General features: G+C 43.8%; 1 protein-coding gene across 1 annotated transcript in view; it reads right to left on the bottom strand.

The window, feature by feature from the left end:
- LOC147731490 (uncharacterized) overlaps positions 1-16676 on the bottom strand; it is a 93024-nt gene that overhangs the window by 56027 nt on the left and 20321 nt on the right. The window lies entirely within an intron of this gene.

The raw sequence follows: 16676 nt of genomic DNA, 5'->3' as shown, positions 1-16676 counted from the left end.
CATTTGTGGTGCAATTATACCTCTTCACCTCCAGGGGATGTCCTTCTCCAGACATCCCCAACTCAGCCCTTCACACCTTGAGCCTGTCTCCAAGGCACCCCCAGCTGCAGAACTAAAGTTCGAGCCATGGGGATGCTGATAACGCCTGGCTGAGCCCTTGAGGGTTATTCTTTTGAGTCCCCATGAGAATTAGTGGGGGGCTGTTCTCTTTGTGCTGAGGGGAGACTGAGTAGCTCCTGCAGCTCCCCTGGCACCCTTGCACACTTTTGGCGGTGATCTCATCCTCCTGGGGCCACCTCCCACTGAGGAAACGCTGATTTCCCTTGCAGGCCGATCCGGGCATGCAAGGCATTATAGGCACTCTTGAATACTAGAGCAGCGGCTCCCTACCTGCACTGGGGAGAGTCACGCTATCTTGCATCTTGGCGCTTCGTGCCGCATCCAGTCCTTGGTGAGTGGCCCGGACCCCCAGGTGAGTTATGCAACCCGGGGAAGCCCCCCCAGCTGCTCCTGCTTCTTTGCGGGGCCCGTTCCCACCCGGTCCCCTGGCCAGGCCTCTTCCACTTTGGGGGTTTCGGTCCCACCTGGGAACCCCGCATGGTGCAATCACTGGGGGACAGCACAGGGAGCCCACCCCCAACAGCCCCAGCTGACTCACCCTCGCATGCTGCCTCAGGCGCCGGCCCCTCAGTTCTGGTCTGCCCACTCCGGCGGGCAGAAGCGAAGACCTCCTCAGCCTCGCCAGACCTTAGGGGAGTGCTACGGCACTCCCCCTTGCCTTCCATTGCTTCGCGGGCCAGGGGACAGGGTCCCGGCCAGGTCCTGGTTATGAGCTGACTCAGAGAAATATGACATTTCAGGATGACCCAAAAGCAGTACAAATATGACTTTGGACTCTGCAGAATACTTCTTCTCACACCAGTTACAGTGTACTTTAGTGCGTGTCTTGAACTTGTAGGCCTTAGGAAAGTGAAACTAGCCCATGGGCTCCACATCCACGTAGGAGAATAATGAAGTGAAAAAACAATAAAACACACTGTCTTTCCCTGCCACGTTTCTTCCCACTGTATAAAGACTATTCCATGTAACCGCCCAATTCTGCCTAAATCCTGCCACACCATTCATTTTGTAGCTGCTCCTCGGCTGCGCACACCAGGAATCTCCCCTGCACAGCCCATACCAGTGTGCACACACATGTACACAGGAGTCTGCATGTAACCAGCCCGGTGCCCCTTACTCCAGCTGCAGCACAGCGGCCTAATCAAGCTAGGGGGACACTAGTAAAATCCACAGGCAGTCTCTTACAGCATGTGATCACTGTGGGTGAGTCCCAACATATGAGGCTCTCCCACAGTAAAGGCTCAACAATTAGGTGCTCAAAAAGCTAGAAAATCCGGGCAGCTCAGAGTGTCAGAACCACCTTCTAATGGTTTACAACTATGATTTTTCTCTGGTCGGCAAAGCTGATAGCTTTCATTTTTAGGCGAAGACCCTGCGGCACTGCTCGTATGCAATATTTCTTTCCCTACAAATTTATTTTCAAGATTTAACGGACTTCCCTCTGAATGGGATTGAAGGAAAATATGCCTCTGATGAATTCATTCACTAAACTGATGCTAGCACGAACAATTTAAAGACAGCTTACTTGCAGTTTTAATTTTGAGCAGTACTTTGTTCAGTGAAGTGACGGCGTTGCAGAAGCATCAGCAAATGGCGGTTTTTGATCAATTTATATGTTCCCGCACTTAAGTTTGGCACCAATTTGTGTTCTCTGAATTCAAAGGAGGCCGGAAGTAACATGACATTTTCGTTGTTTGGCAAGGGTATCTAGGTTATTGTAGTTCATTCTACCGGTCACTGCCCACAGTCCTCAACTTACCACTATTTATTCCTGTTTGTTTTGAAAAACTCTGGCAGCAGTTCATTTATCAGATTAAACTGCTGATTCATATGTGGCCTCTTATGAGAGTTAAACTGATAATATCCTTTCCACTGGTTCTCTTCATGATTGATAAGGTTATCTTTATTGATGTAGTTTCCTATCATCAAAACCACTTTGTAAGCATGTTTATATGGGCGGTGATTAAACAGATTTTTGCAAGTGTAACTATTTAAATTGTGGCTCATTTAAAATGTTCTGAATTTTATCGGTTTTCAAACACTTGTTCATATGTGACCTAATTAACATTTTAAGGTGGTTGTTGTCCTTTCCGCTGATTCTCTTCATACTTGTTTACTATTTGAACATGATGCTGATATGTATATTTTTTCATTAAGACATATGTTTTGCAGTTCTGACATCTCATTTAATCCTCATACAATCGTGTTGAATCTCAATATTAAGTAGACTTCTCTGTGAGAGAGGTTCCTTTCTAGGCCTCCGTCCAAAGTCTGACTGAATGACCCCAAGAACTGTCCACTTCAAACAATTATCTGCATGTTTTTTTCTCATCATAATGATTGACCAATGGCGCTGAAGCCACCTTGCGTCGAAATATTGATTTGTGCTGTATTATCCTTAGTCATATCTCTTGGCTTGTTTTGCCAAAATATTGTTTCCAGCAAAGGCATAAATTGCCATAAACTAAACTTTTTGTCTTGCAGTTTCAAAACGCAGCATGTTTCCAATTTACAATATCCAGTCGGAATTCAGAGCCATCATTGTTTGGTTACATGCTATGCATGTGCTGCATTTGTGGAGTCCCGCGAGGGGCGATCACTTCCAGTATTGCCTTAAATTGCTTTTTGCTATTGTTGGAGGATATATGCTCAGACCAGATGTTTACCCATACTTGGATGTTTATTCAGTGCAAACAAGGGCCACTCAAGTGTACTTTCCAGTTTTGATATTAAATGCCAATTTCGCAAGATTATCGTTTTCAAGAGGTTTGTTTGGGACAAAACGTGGATAAGCATATTTTTCTCTTTTTGCTCCAGAAGACATTCTTTCGGGGTAAACCATGCTCTCTCTAGTGAATGTTTTAGAAGTTTACGGGGATACCCCTTTTCCTTACGTTTTTCCTAAAGGCTGGTGGCATGATAGAAATAGACATCTTTCAATCTATAGTTGCATCGGATTCTAAGAAATAGACCATAAGGTAGTTTTTTTTTGCGTTCCGGGGAATGGAAACTCGTAAAATGAAGAGCACTGTGTTTGTGAGTCATTTTTGGATACAATGTTGTTATTAACTGATCAATGGCCTTGACTTCTCCATCTGGGAATTTGATGTCTTAATTGTTTTTGCTCATACTAAACTTCATGTCTGCCGTTTTATTGTTTAAACATAGATGGAGTTGGTTAAGAGTCTCTTTTTCCTCAGTTCAGATGCACAGGATGTCATCGATGAATCTTAGCAATTTTGTCACATTGTTTCAAAACGGATTGTTGTTATAGACACATTTCTCTTCGAATTGAGCTGTGTACAGTATTGCTATCTCTAGGGCAAAGGAACATCCCATCGCAGGCCTGTTGATCTAGAGGAAAAAGTCCACTTAAAATTTAAAATAATTTCTCTTTAATGCCAAATTTATTATGAAACTACTAAGGACTCTGTGTGGTCTTGGTCTTGCTTCCAGGAATACTTCTATTGCCTAAACTGTTGTAGGTGCAGAGAGAGAGGGGAGAGCTCATGCTAGAATTGCTCTTTTGTTGCTCTTCCAGATCCACTAGGGAAAACATGATCTTCTATTTAAAGAAAATTGAGGACTCTGTGATTGTAATTTCTTCTTGTTTTGGATTCAGTAAAGCACTCAATTGCCTTTTTTCCATGGTTAGTTATACCTACACTTCCTGATGATAGATTAATGAATGAATGGTGATATATGGAGCGCAGAAGGTACCCAGGCAACGGCATCCAAGCGATATGCAATTAGCAGGGTCTACAGTTCGAGATATGCATAATTAAACTGTCTTAAGTAGCTACGTTTTTAGCTGTTGACATAGGTTTTCTAAAATCTTAATTGCAATCCAGTGGAGGTCTTTACTACTCGTGTCCTAGCTGAAAGGATTAGACACAGATTTAAGGACAATAAGGACTGCGCAACCGGTCGACAACCCTAATATGCTTCTAGGTTCCTTGGACTATCTGCTTTACTGTTCGATGCAAGCTATGCACGCACAACCTATGCACTATTTTTGTGTAGGCAGACTGGGTTCTGCTGCCAATGACAGTATCCATGATGTCCACTTTCCGGAGTTGTATTATAATCTCATGAAACAGTACCACCTGGTTAATGTAACCCCAAAACACTGTTGTGCTTGTATGTAGTGTTGGTTAATGCCGTTAAAAAAAAATAAAAAAATAAGACCTCATGAGAAAAGTAGTGGAGCTCAACTGAAAAGTGTTGCCACTGTCCTACTGAACGTATTCAAGTACTTCTAGAATGGTAGGTCCAGTCCTATTAAAAGTACTAGCGTCCTACTTGATGGGTTTTCACCAAAATAGATCGTTGCACATGTTCTTCTCGTGGTGTTTCAGAATGCAGGCAAGCAACGGAGAACGAGTTTAATGAAGGACTGTGCTATTGGGGCCAGAGAAAATCGCCTGAGAAGTCTGGAATTGTCTTTTGTCGATCCTGAGTTGGATACACACGAGCTGAAGATGTGGTTGCCAAGGACATAAGTAAAGGTTATCATCAGCTTAATTGAAGAGGCAGTGGATATAATTGGCGAATTATTGGCACACCTAAATGATGTGACATGTCAGGATGGAGAGAGACTTTTGCAGACCGCTGTCCTCTACAATGCCTGGAGCAGAGCTGCAGCACTATAGGGTGACATTGAGGGTGGGAAACTGGGCGGATTTTGAAGTGTGGGCAGTTTTTTTGGAAAGGTTTGGAGCTACAATTTCAGCACTTGGCAGGGAAGCTGAGTGGGGACTGCATTTCTTTTGCATCTTGTGGGTGCTAGAGGTTATGGTTTGTTTTAGCAGGATAGCTGATACGCATAAAACGTAGCCATGGATGGAGTATTTTGTTCTTTGAGTGTTTTCCTCTGAAGGTTGCCATGGTACTGTGGGGCAGAGAGCTGGGGATATGAAAAGGGCCCATCGAAATGGATATTGAGGTATTAGTAGGCCTGATTAACAAACAACTGGTTAAGGATAAAAATGTGCTGAGGTTGTTCAGAATTCGAGTGTTGGTTTTGCACCAAAAATGCCATTATCTTCCTAAATAAACATGTACCCGAACAGGGGCACAGCATTCCAGATGCTTCAGATTGTTTACAGTCTTAGAGAATCTGTGGTCTGGCACCAGGAAGATGAAAGGTGGTAAGGTGGTTGGGGCGCTTTGAGAGATAGAATGATGGGGCATATTGCAGCATGGACTAGATTAGGTTATTGCCAGGAATTGGTGAACGTTTTGGCTAGTGGGATAGAAGGAGGCTTTGAAAGATGGGTAATGCAGATAGTAGGAAGAGAAATTATGGTAAATTACATTCTACCTTTAATGGAAAGGAAATTCAACCAATCATGATAACGGGGAAGTTATAGGGGGTGGCATTTCATGGTAAATATTTCATATGCTTATGAACGTTCAGCAGAGGGAATTCACCATATGATTTAGGGGTGCAACTAAAGGCTAACTTAGTTGAGTACAATTACATTGCGTTATGTTTTTATTTTCAGATAAAGAGGATCCAACAGAGCATGTTGAAGAAGTTTGGATTACCGAGTCAGCAACAAGATACTCAGTTATTCAGAATTGGTGCAGCAATGAAAGAAGACCAAGAGGGAAAAATTGGATCAATAGATGTTGGAGTCAGATTGTTGTCTGGCTTATGGCAGGCGAGGTCAGCATTTGCAAATCATTTCTAATGCAAGTACTTGGTTCTGGCTCCATTCCTCCTTGGCATTTCTGACCAATTTTCCCATTGCCTCTCTGGCACTCCTTTTTTCCTCCTTACTTCCTGCTTCTTTCCACTTTTCGGTCAATACATGGTGTACCCCGCTCCAATGAAAAGATCTCCACGTTTGAGTTATTGGGCATTCTCATGTAAAGTGAAAGGCCAAGCAGGATGAAGAGGAACTTGCAGTGAGCAGTTGAGACCGGATGTAAAGAATTTCTGGGAAAGAGGCAAAAAGAGACGCTGCTCATTTATGGCATGCTTTGGCAGATCTGGTAAAATGGAAAAATGTATAAATATGGAAATCAGTGACTTTTAGGAAAATGGTTTGGTGCAACTTATGGGGGTAATGTTATTAAAGCAACCAAAGATGGACCTGACAGAGAGGTTGGCTTGGGACAAAAACATAGATTTACTGAACAGAGTTAGTGTCAAGACGGAGGCTTCATCGAGCTATGAATTAAGATGCAAGAGGTGGTAGGGCTGGGAGGAAATGGACTCTGGAACAACAGAATGTCTGTAGGACTTATGGCATTCACAGAATACAGCATAAGAGCACAAGGTTCTCTTGGTCCAGCTCTCAGTTCTGAACAAGGTGTGCTATCTTTTTGAGCTATGAGATGTGATAGTGTATGTGCATGGTAAACGTTTAAGTGGATTAGTATGGGTAGCATAGACCAAGTCAAGGGCACACTGGGAAAGGAAAGGAGATGGCAAGATGGTATATATCAGGTGGCACGTTTGGGGCAACTGAGAAGTGTCTTTGGGGATTAGCTTAGCTGCTGATTGGAGTAGTCAGCTTCACGAGGGGTGGTCCATTGGAGCTGGGAGGCTACAAGAATGGTAGTAAATGCTGCAGAATAAGGGGTAGGAATATGAGGCAAGGAAAGGTGACATTAGGATGTCCACAAGGTAATTAGGGTGTGACAATGGATGCACAACAAAACTAAGAAGATTTGTGAATGTGAAAGGTCATCTTGGGTGGTATAGACTCTAACAAACTGAACCCTAGTGAATTGGGACTTTAACCCGTGCCATTGCTGGCTGTACTTAGCAAGCAACAGTGGTCCTTAATATAAGTAATTTGAGAAACAAATGCAATTATAGACATCAATCTGTACTATAAGTGAGCAGGTGTCCAGCCGGACACTGATTTAATCATGTACAAGATTAGGCAAAATTATCAAGTGAACATTTTACAAAGTGGGACACAGTCCTGTATCCAGTATATAAAACAAACCAAAATTGACACAACAAGGGAAGTTAACGAAGGGGTTTTTTCAGGCAATCCAAGGGTGAGAAGTTAGTGAGAAATAACAAATGAAAACTAAGTAGCCTCATGTAGTATACACATTTAAATAACAATCTATGCGTAACTACATTCTTTGTCGACAGCGTTTCGATCCTATTTACACATAAAAGGATCATCATCAGGACTCAAAATTCATTACCTGAGTTGCAAAGCCTGTAAGGAAGGGAAGCAAGGGAAACAAGGGACAGGTTTTAGCCATATGGCATACACAGTATAACAGTTGCTGCTCTCCGTGCCATACTTAGCGTGAAACCTTCCATTTGTGCGTGAATATATTCGTGACATGCAAACCAATTGACAGGTGGGAGTGTGTGAATTGGTGAGTGAGGGTTCTGGCTGTACAGTACGGGAAATAACCTTTCGGCTGCGAGGTTATCTGACTCCTGATGTGGCGAGATCGGGGCTGCATAACAAACATAAACTGATTATTTGAGGACAGATTCCAAGAAACAACTTTGATTGGTTTGTACGAGTATCATTGAACCTGTAATCTCATGTACTGAGTGGTTTTCTTTGCATTAGCCTTTTTATTCAATCTGATTTTTTATCTGTATTTCCGTCATTACCTACATTCTTGAGTCTTAAGATACATGGTTTTATTGAATTATATTTATCGATTATGTCTTGTTCTTTTGGTGATATTCTTTGACTCAGGTACTCTATACTTATGGCTGGTAGAGGTGCTAAGTTATGCTGAGTTATCAGTTTGAAGTTAACAATGATCTATTCCAGGTCCTGTGTTGAAAATTGTTTGTTTCCCAAATATTCTAGTCCCTTTAAGCTCGACACAAGATCCATCGGCGGACCAAAGAAATGGTAATGGTAGCAGCTTAGTTAGGTGTTCCAAAGGAAGTGAAAAAACATGAGAATTAATGGTTCAGGTTCTGGGCCCGATATTTTGAGTGCATGTTAATGAAGTTAGGGGAAATCAATTATTGTGAAAAAATATTCTCCACACGTTTCCGCTGCATCAAGTCTTTAAACGGCAGAGAAATGAAATGTGGTAATGGTTTGAAAATTTCTCCACAACTCTTTAAATGATAATGTTTCAAAAACTGCTGCACAGTTATATCAAACCAATGAAAGTGCACTTTGAATAAAGTTTTACTTTTTGCCAAGTGTGGTATAAATTCCTTTCAGCTGTTTCGGCTGTAGTTAAGAGCAAAGTTTCTTAAGTGAGCAAATATAGGAAAGAACTTCTTCACCACACCCTAACTGTTTACCCAATGAAAGATTTTCAAGAAACTTGGCATGTCAATTCTTGTTTTTTTTAGGTGAGGGATTTGCAGCTCCCCAAACTGTGACTGATAACGGTTGGGGTATTTGCACGTGACATAACTTCATACAAAAACCATTCAAAATCTAGCCAACATCAACCCCACTAGTATAATATCCAGAATTTTAGGGTTTTAGTATAGAGGAGTTAGGGGCGCTCAGCAAGAGTTCCGGTAGTCAGTCCGACACAGTATTTCATCCTGGCCGAGACGCGGGGGTCCATGATAGCACCGGGCTATTAGGCACACACACACGTTTCGCCTTTCACCGGACCGACTTACTCTCGGTTTTTCACGGTCTTTCCTGTCGATTATACTTGTACGACCCCCTTTTGGCCATCTAAGAATAATCAGATTGATTAATTGCTAATGATTTTGGCCTGATGATTATTGCATTACTCGCTTTTGAATTCTGATTTGGGAACCCAATCGGGCTGGAAATATCACCGGTTCAGGGATTACATTTACAGTCTATTGAGACTTGAGCCCTGAAGAGTTGGAGATTATCTATCTCAGACGAAACATGTGTCGGCTGGCTATTTTCTGTGCCAACTCACATTAAAAGAACAGAAGAAATCTCCAACCAGATTATGTTTTCATTGCCTGAAATACGATTACATACGGCATAATTTTGATTATATGTGTGCACAGAACTATTGTAAATTATCAACCCCACTAGCTTTGACAATGTTTGTTTTGAGATGTTTCTTGATCCCTGCTTGCTGGTGAGTTGAATATCATTTTTAAGTCTCGCCTGAGCCAGCGCATGTGCTGTCTGGTGAGACAGTTAGGAGCTGGGTTTTAAAAGTGCTACCCACAGCTTTTGACGGCCACCAGCTTGCTGTTACGCGCACAAGCATGCACGACGTGCACAGCTAGCATTCAGCTGATCCCATGTGCCTCTCCGTCCTGTTGTCCTTTGCACCCTTCCCTCTCCCCACCCTCAACCCGCCCCTAGCATTCAGCTGATCCCATGTGCCTCTCTGTCCTGTTCTCCTTCTTTGCGCCCCTCCCTCTCCCAACCCACAACCTGCCCCTAGCATTCAGCTGATCCCATGTGCCTCTCTGTCCTGTTCTTCTTTGCGCCCCTCCCTCTCTCCACCCACAACCCGCCCTTTACCTTCTTTACTCCTCCCGCCTGTCTCTGTTCCCTCCCCTTTCTCTCTTCGCTTCGTCCATCTGTCTCCTTGTTCCCCTCCCACAGTTCCTCTGTGACACTGGTGTTCTCCTTTCTCCTGCACCTTGGTTCCTCCCCTCTATGCCTCACCTTCGGCTTCTCCCTTCCTTTCCTCCTATGCCCTTGTTGCTCCCGGTTCCAGTGCCGTCTGACCTTGCCCTCGTGCCCCCGAGGTTCACTCGCAAAGTTTCCTGTTAGTTCTTCTCGCGCACACTGTCTGCCGCCATCTAGCTTTCTTACTTCCAGTCTCTCATGCCTCACAGCATAATTCTTGGATGTGCACGTCGCCACTGTGCTGCATTGGTCCCTGATGTGCGAGGGTAGCATGAGGCATATTATGGAGGATTGCTTCCGGGCCACCTTCCTTGCCACCCCCTTCAACAGAGCTGACAGGAGCTGTCCTAAACCCTAATTGTGCATAATGTCTCCATTAAGGAGCCGATTCACCATAAAATTAATAATTATTTAAGTGATGGAACAAATATACACAATCAGGGTCGGACTTGTCTAGCGTCAGGCTACTGCAATTATGCGATTCTGTTGTGCTGTGTTTTCCGCAGAAGTATGGATTTGCCGCATTTGCCACGCAAGCCTTCATTTACTGCATAATCTGCAGATGTTAACAAAATAAGATATTGTTTCTAGCTCAAATATATCAAAAGCTACTCAAAATATTGTGTTTTGTGTTCCCATGCAGTGAAAGGCCAGTCGCAAAATTAGACCAGTTATCTTTCAGTTGGTTATTGCCATATTTGATTGTGAAACCGGTACTAATGAGATGCAACCTATGCCCAGATAGTGTTACCATGAGTAACAAGCATTGGCATTGCCAATAGGTCTCGCCTTTGGGACCTTATACGTGTTTAGCCATGCAACAGTTGTTGTTGCACCAAGGCTATTGTGCTGCATAACTAAATACTTATAAGGTCCCAAAAGCGAGACCTATTGGCTATGCCAATGCTTGTTTTACTTCTTGTTCTAACCATTACAGACGGTGGGATTCTTGCATTCCATTTTCTTTGATTCTAATGGACGTTTGTTTTGTGTAGCTCATCAATTTTTAGCCTTTTCAAACTAAATGACACGTTGTTGCTTTTCAAGAGATGTAACTAGAAGTTTTCATTTCCTTTTTCTATGTTTAGTAGTAGAGTGTGACCCTGGTTGTGCTCGGGGGCATTCCTGCGAATATTGGTTTACAGAAAAGCAAGCACGCCCTTTCAGTTGGACTGCTGCCTGTGCCTTTAATCTTGGGTAGTTTTCCCTTTATGGCAGAGAAGGCATGAATGCCTTTTTCTGGTAAACATGTCATGACCTGGATGCATTTTATGGAGGATATAGAGAGTAAAGAGTTAATTTCAGCGAGGTCTCTTGGAATATATTGACATTTCAGTTCCATAAATAAACAAGACAAGCACTGGCGTTGCCAATAGGTCTCGCAGTAGGAAAGTTGGAGCTATTGGTTTTGTAAATGACAAAGCCCTTTATGTATTTAAAATGATAACCAAAGTGAAAGGCATTGTTATTTGCAATTGTAATGGCACCAACTGTCGTACTGCGAGACCTATTGGCAACGTGAGTGGTTTTTCGTGTGTGAGTGGCGTTGTGTGTGTGAGTGGCGTTGTGTGTGTGAGTGGCGTTGCGTGTTTGAGTGGCGTTGTGTGTGTGAGTGGCGTTGCGTGTGTGAGTGGCGTTGCGTGTGTGAGTGGCGTTGCGTGTGTGAGTGGCGTTGCCTGTGTGAGTGGCGTTGCCTGTGTGAGAGGCGTTGCCTGTGTGAGAGGCGTTGCCTGTGTGAGTGGCGTTGCCTGTGTGAGTGGCGTTGCCTGTGTGAGTGGCGTTGCCTGTGTGAGTGGTGTTGCATGTGTGAGTGGCGTTGCGTAGTTGAGTGGCGTTGCATGTGCGAGTGGCGTTGCGTAGTTGAGTGGCGTTGCGTAGTTGAGTGGCGTTGCATGTGTGAGTTGCGTTGCATGTGTGAGTTGCGTTGCCTGTGTGAGTGGCGTTGGCTGTGTGAGTGGCATTGGCTGTGTGAGTGGCGTTGCATGTGTGAGTGGCGTTGCATGTGTGAGCGGCGTTGCATGTGTGAGCGGCGTTGCATGTGTGAGTGGCGTTGCATGTGTGCGTAGTTGAGTGGCGTTGCGTAGTTGAGTGGCATTGCGTAGTTGAGTGGCGTTGCGTAGATGAGTGGTGTTGCGTAGATGAGTGGGGTTGCGTAGGTGAGTGGCGTTGCGTAGGTGAGTGGCGTTGCGTAGGTGAGTGGCGTTGCATAGGTGAGTGGCGTTGCATGTGTGAGTGGCGTTGCATGTGTGCATAGTTGAGTGGCATTGCGTAGTTGAGTGGCGTTGCGTAGTTGAGTGGTGTTGCGTAGTTGAGTGGCGTTGCGTAGTTGAGTGGCGTTGCGTAGTTGAGTGGTGTTGCGTAGTTGAGTGGCGTTGCGTAGTTGAGTGGCGTTGCGTAGTTGAGTGGCGTTGCGTAGTTGAGTGGCGTTGCGTAGTTGAGTGGCGTTGCATAGTTGAGTGGCGTTGCGTAGGTGCATGGTGTTGCGTAGGTGCGTGGCGTTGCGTAGTTGCGTTGCGTAGTTGAGTGGCGTTGCGTGGTTGAGTGGCGTTGCGTGGTTGAGTGGTGTTGCATGTGTGAGTGGCGTTGCATGTGTGAGTGGCGTTGCATGTGTGAGTGGCGTTGCATGTGTGAGTGGCGTTGCATGTGTGAGCGTTGCGTAGTTGAGTGGCGTTGCGTAGTTGAGTGGTGTTGCGTAGTTGAGTGGTGTTGCGTAGTTGAGTGGCGTTGCGTAGTTGAGTGGCGTTGCGTAGTTGAGTGGCGTTGCGTAGTTGAGTGGCGTTGCGTAGTTGAGTGGCGTTGCGTAGTTGAGTGGCGTTGTGTAGATGAGTGGCGTTGTGTAGATGAGTGGCGTTGTGTAGATGAGTGGCGTTGCGTAGTTGAGTGGCGTTGCGTAGTTGAGTGGTGTTGCGTAGTTGCGTGGCGTTGCGTAGTTGCGTGGCGTTGCGTAGTTGCGTGGCGTTGCGTGGTTGAGTGGCGTTGCGTGGTTGAGTGGCGTTGCGTGGTTGAGTGGCGTTGCATGTGTGAGTGGCGTTGCATGTGTGAGTGGAGTTGCATGTGTGTGTGAGTGGCGTTGCATGTGTGAGTGGCGTTGCATCCGTGGCGTTGCGTAGTTGCGTGGCATTGCGTAGTTGCGTGGCGTTGCGTAGTTGCGTGGCGTAGTTGAGTGGCGTTGCGTGGTTGAGTGGCGTTGCGTGGTTGAGTGGCGTTGCATGTTGAGTGGCGTTGCATGTGTGTGTGAGTGGCGTTGCATGTGTGAGTGGCGTTGCGTGTGTGAGTGGCGTTGCATGTGTGAGTGGCGTTGCATGTGTGAGTGGCGTTGCATGTGTGAGTGGTGTTGCTTGGTTGAGTGGCGTTGCATGGTTGAGTGGCGTTGCGTGGTTGAGTGGCGTTGCGTGGTTGCGTGGCGTTGCATGTGTCAGAGGCTAAATGTAGCACAGGGAGACCTCCAGCGGTAAGACAATCAAAAACAACTTAGAAAACATTTCACAGTATGAAGAGATCAAACTCATGAACGAGCGGGATACACCTCAGCTAAAAAAAATCATGATAAATAACAACACACATTAGAAGTGAAACTGCAAGTACAGAAGGACCAGCTTTGCTTGTTTAAAACTCCCACTTCAGGCAGATGAGTGTAATGTGTAAAGCGTCTTGTGCACATGAGCAGATCGGAGTCTTGAAGCAAATACAAACAAGAGGAATGACTGAGGCGCATTGGTGTGAAGCACATCAAAGGGCTTCTCCTCCCCTAATTAGGTGAGTGGAAGCTGTTCCGGGAAACTGAAAGTACGGCCGGCCTGCGACCGGCCATGAATAATTAGGGGAGGAGAAGCCCTTTGATGTGCTGGGCTGGCTGGCCCTGAATGCGCGTGCATGTTATCACGTGGTTCACGTGAACAGCATGAAAACCGCGGGGCTGAAAGCCCTTTGGTTTGAAGAGAAAATAGCCGACTTGAATTCTCCCCATTTCCCATTCCTGCGGAATGGTAAAGGCGAGACCTAAAAAAGGCAAAAAATAAAGATAAGTTGCTGGTTTACTAATGGACTCAGGGGACAAATACCTGTAATAAAGCAGGCAGAGGAGAAGATAGTATGAATAAAATGATAATGAATTCTTTAAAAAACACTGAGATCCTAAAAAAGTCTCTTATTTCAAGAGAGACCAAATCATTTTTGCGAGACCGTTTTAACAGCAGTAGGCTCCCCCAAAGAGCTGTTTCAGGAGATCAGGAATCTTACATGACCAGAATGTTTAAGAAAGAAACTATCAGTGTGAAGTATGAAAGTTCTGCCTGCTTAGGTAAAGAGTAGGATGTCAACATCGTGGCAGAAAACCTCCCTTTGGTTTCTAAATCTTCAAACAAGAAGTTTTTGGAGTTTCAGGAAGCTGATGAAACATGGTAACATGTTGCTTTTAGACGGGCGTGGTTCTTTAATACTAAGTGCATGATGTATCAGGTCAGTAATATGACTGACAAATGATTCCAATTGTCTCACGTGCATAATATTAATTTCATTGTGAAATGTACACATTCTCTAGAGTAGGCCGATATCAAAGCCGGTTCCCAGGCTCCTACTTACTCATGTGCCTCTTAAATAGTGGAGATGCAGCCATTTACAATGTTCTGTATGTATGGTGTGTGGCCCTGTAGTACACACGGTTGAGAACTGGTATGAATGAAGTGACAGCCTGAATATTTTCACATTGCCGTTTGGCATGCAAGAGTCCGTGATGGTTTTCTTGCAAGTTTAATGTGAAGGTTTTGCTAACTATTTTGCCCGTTTTAGATGGTTTTTAAGCTTTTGTCTTGCTTCACTAACTCGGTCAATTCAATTCTTTCTGTATTCGACCAGCCAAAGAAAGGTCATAAAAGAAACACATAATAACAAACGACAATAAAATCGAACTCATTGAGGAAATTACAATCACATTACCATTTAAGATAAGAAAAAAACACAGAAAAAGACAACGATTTGATCATAGCTAAAGTGGCAGTGCAACTGAACTGGCTCCATAAATAGCAGCAAGCATTAGTCAATAACATTAAATAACAATCAATCTTATAAAAGTAGTAAAATGTTAGTAACAACAATAATCATTTTAGCAGCAATACAAATACAATGAAAACAGGAGCTACTAAAGTGGATTGGTGTTCAAACAACATGTTCCTTCCCTTTGCTAAAATGCCCTTCAAAACGTTTGCAAAAGCGAAGCAAACATCAGTCATTAAGTTGCAGGAGAGAATACAAAGCCACTTTGCACTTAGAGAATTTATATTTGCACACAAGCGGTAATAAGAGTTTCCTAGTAAATGGGAGATAAAATTGGCAAAAGAAAACAAAGTGTAAAATGGTTTGGCTCGAATGTTCATCGCAACCGCAAATAGTAAGAGTTTCAGGCAAATACTGACCCAAAAGAAAACATATCAACCAGCGAAATGACCCCAACCAAAATCTAGTCAGCAAATTCTTCTGTCATTCCCTCGGGATTATGAAGGCCATCTTTCTTTCTTTAGGAGTTTTTATTTCTGTGCAGCCATTTCAGAACACTGTACGGTTCAAATATAGGAACAACTTTTTTGGGGGTAGTCAACCAAATGCGCAAGGCGGCCTGCAGTGTTTAATTTGAGCTAGTGGTTGCAGGTGGGTCAAACTGAACTCATTTTTCCTTATCAGCCTGTGTCCTATGAGAGAAAACACAAAAAAGGACAGAAAGACAGGAAAATAGTGATAAAGAAAAAAAAGCAGGGATGAAAATGAACAGGCAATGTTGAGATGAAGATGCAGGGGGTGTCTGGTGGTGGATGAAAGAGCAGCAGGTAGAAAATGCAGCCTCTGGGTTTGGCAAACAACACCTCCTTTCCCCACACACATTTGATAGCACCGGACTCAGGCTTCTTTGTTAAACTTTGTGCCCCATCACTTATTCTTTTACAAGCACTTGCAGTGCCTAACAACTATTACTCACTTATACCCCATTTATATGGGGTTTGATAGCAGGTAGAATCAAAACTATGCAGCCTCAGTGTTTGGCAAACAACCCCTCCTTTCCCCACACACCACAGACATTTGATAGCACTGGACTCAGGCTTCAATGTTAAACTTTGTGCCCCAGCACTTCATCTTTTACAAACTAAGCACTTGCAGTGCCTAATAACTATTAGTAACTTATACCCCCATATAACCCCATACAACCACTAGCTCAAATTAAACACTGCAGGATGCCTTGCGCATTTGGTAGACTACCCCATAAAAAGTTGTTCCTATATTCGAACCGTACCCTAGATTTGAACAATACAGTGTTATGAAATGGCTGTACAGAAATAAAAACTCCTAAAGAAAGAAGACCTCCAAGATCCCTAGGAGTTTGATGACTAGATTTTTGTTTCTGAGCATTTGACCTACCTGTACCTGCATTCAAATGTATTACAAGAAAAAAGTATTATTTTACTTACCTGCACCAAGTCTGGCTTGGTTCTAAAAATAAAATACAACAAAGAAAATTTTTTATAAAAAACAATTGGTCAGAGCTCAGTCTTTGAGTGTGTGAAACTATTTCTTGCATGAGTGTGTACAATAAATGCTGAACACTACCTTCTGATAGCGCCTTACTGCTCGCCCACACTACCACAAATAGAGAATAAGGTGCTATCTACTTTAACCTCAGTAATCCTTTGGGGATCCACTGGACTCTGTGCACACTATGCCTTACATTGGTATTGTAGATACAGAGCCAGCTTTCCGAAGAAAGCATAGATAGTTGGAGGCTCCCTCTCAGATCGCATTGAGATTTGTCAAGCCGATTCGTGACACTTATGAAACTGTGCAGACCTTTCTTAACATAACGAAGTTATAATAGTTGCTTTGATCCACTTTCTTAGCATGCAGTTCTTTAAAGCATTATAACCGCCTGTTTGATGGTTTAAAAGAAGAAGTCAGAAAGTGATTTAAGATAAAGTTGGCATTGAATTAGGGTTATGTTCAATAGAATTATTACTGTTGGAGGCTCAATTA

Source organism: Lissotriton vulgaris, chromosome 2_1 (assembly GCF_964263255.1).
Source record: "Lissotriton vulgaris chromosome 2_1, aLisVul1.2, whole genome shotgun sequence".
Classification (NCBI taxonomy): domain Eukaryota; kingdom Metazoa; phylum Chordata; class Amphibia; order Caudata; family Salamandridae; genus Lissotriton; species Lissotriton vulgaris.
This window is presented reverse-complemented; position numbering and strand designations above follow the sequence as displayed.